This window comes from Calidris pugnax, unplaced genomic scaffold, assembly GCF_001431845.1.
Source record: "Calidris pugnax isolate Ruff unplaced genomic scaffold, ASM143184v1 scaffold50, whole genome shotgun sequence".
Lineage (NCBI taxonomy): Eukaryota > Metazoa > Chordata > Aves > Charadriiformes > Scolopacidae > Calidris > Calidris pugnax.
In genome coordinates this window covers 1527620-1529979 of record NW_015090780.1, presented here as the reverse complement: position 1 = coordinate 1529979, position 2360 = coordinate 1527620, and the positions used below count along the sequence as shown (strand labels likewise).

General features: G+C 53.7%; 1 protein-coding gene across 1 annotated transcript in view; it reads left to right on the top strand.

The window, feature by feature from the left end:
• Positions 1-2360, top strand: part of ZNF512B (zinc finger protein 512B) — a 37929-nt gene that overhangs the window by 2567 nt on the left and 33002 nt on the right. The window lies entirely within an intron of this gene.

Genomic DNA, 2360 nt, shown 5'->3' with positions numbered 1-2360 from the left:
GGGGGGGGGGGGGGGGGTGGCTGCCGAATGGAGGGGGTGTGAGCACATCGGGTTTTAGCAAGACTCTACCCCTCTTTTCAACCCACCGGTGAGGGCTGTGCCAGCCCAAAAAAAAAAACCCAGGTCCCTGGAGCTGGTGGGAGCCTGTCCCTGGGAAGGGGAAGGGAGGGATGGAGACGGCCTCTCCCTTTTGCTGGGCGTGTGTCTGGCTTAACGAGATGGGTGTCTCGCCGCCTATTTATCGTGTTGGTAGCTAAGTGTTACATCAAAGGACGGAAAGGCTTAAATGAGTTCAGACCATCTGCTGTCTCCCGTGTCGTGGCCCCCGGGATGGAGGCTTGTGAGCCTACGAGCCCCGGGGGACCCACTTGCTAAGGGCTGTCACTCTGATGGATAGCTGATTTCTCTATCCAGGAACCTCCAGGCCTGAGGAGATTTTTTTTCCTCCTGTCTATTTATGCTGGGCAGATCCCCTCTGCGGGCGCTGAGAGGCTCTTGCTGCCTTTACCTTGCTCATAGCAGCTCTGGACACTGAGGGGTGCCTGCGCCCGGGGTGAGGGTCAGACCCCAGAGAGGTACCTCACACCAGGCACCCGAAATCAGTGGCCTCACAGGGAAAGGCGTGTGCCCTAAATGGTTCCCAAATGCTGCTCTTTCCTCGAGGCGCTTGAAGCCATAATTGCGAGCAGAGGGGTGCAAGTTATTGCTGAGGGGAATGATCTCCAGCTGTCGGCAGCGTGAACATACCTGTGTTCAGGAGAGCATTTCTCCCTGCACCATGTTTTATGAGCGAGAGGCTCTTGCTGCCTTTACCTTGCTCACGGCAGCTCTGGACACCGAGGGGTGCCTGCGCTCGGGGTGAGGGTCAGACCCCAGAGAGGTACCTCACACCAGGCACCCGAAATCAGTGGCCTCACAGGGAAAGACGTGTGCCCTAAATGGTTCCCAAATGCTGCTCTTTCCTCGAGGCGCTTGAAGCCGTAATTGCGAGCAGAGGGGTGCAAGTTATTGCTGAGGGGAATGATCTCCAGCTGTCGGCAGCGTGAACATACCTGTGTTCAGGAGAGCGTTTCTCCCTGCACCATATTTTATCAGCACCTTCAAAAGTAGAAAAGCCACCTTTTGTTTTTTTTTTTAGCCCGTCTTTCTGGTTTAGATGGACTGAAAGCGATGGAGTGAAGGACACTCCGTGATGAAGATATTTCATTGCTCTCCCTAGGAAAGTGCTGGAGGTGGAAATATCTGCCAGGGTTCACTTCATCGGGGTGAATTAGGCTTGATGTGGACTGGGGAGACAGAGGCCTTTCCTGCAGTCACTTTGTTGGCCCCTCCTGGGATTGAGCAGCCTGGTTGGGGCAGGGAGCATCCTTTCCAAGGCAGATCTTGGTCCAGAGAAGCTTCATGTCCATGGGAAGGCCATCCTCAGTCCCTGTTTCTAAAGATCATGATGTTTCCACTCTTTTGACTCGGTAACCTGCTGCAGGAACATGGAACCACGGTGCCAGCCACAACAGTGGGCACCAACAGGTTCTTGTCCCCTGTGAGCACCTGGAAGGGTCAGGGTTTAGCACCAGCTGGTGGTGGGTAACCAGGAGCGGGATGTTGGGAGAGGAGATGTGTTTTCTGCTCTTCCCATCCCTGTCCTTGCTGTCCCCAGCCAGCAGCTGATCAACGAAGGGCAATGAGGGGCGGCTAAACTGGGAGCTCTGGTGTTCGGCATGAAACATCAGTGGTGAAAAGGAGAGGAGTGGAAGCTTCACTCAAGCTTCTGCACAAGCCATGTCCCCAGACATGCGAGGCTGCCTGGAGGGGCAGGGAGGAGCTGCTATAGAACATTTCAAATTTGGAATATTTGGAAGTGTTTAAGAGAGAAAGAGAGAACAAGGAGAGCAATAAGCAGGTGACTGCCGTGTTGTGAGCTTTTGCTGCACATCCTGTTTAATTTGATGTTTTTTTCATAAACTCCCAGCTCGTGGAGTCCCATTGATGTGCAAGAAACATAGCTCTGTGTGATGTGTAGGGTGAGGCCCTCACTTACACGAGTGTGGAGGAAATCTCTGTTCTAAGTGTGCACTTAGGAGCTTTGAAGAAAGTACAAAATGCAGAGAGACATCCTTCTCGGGCACTCACTGCGAATTTTGAAACGAAGCCTGAGCTGTTGCTCCAGAACCAGCACGGTTTGGGGCTGTGCTTGCAAAACCCTCCTCTGTCCTGAGGGCCACGAGGTGTTTTGGGGCAGGAGTCAGGCAGGTGGGAGTCCAAACTGAACAGGGTGGTTTGAGGACAGCTTAGAGGCTGCCTGGCAGGGTGGGGGAGCGGGTAAGTGGCATTTTAGGGACTTTTTATAGAGCATAAAGGTC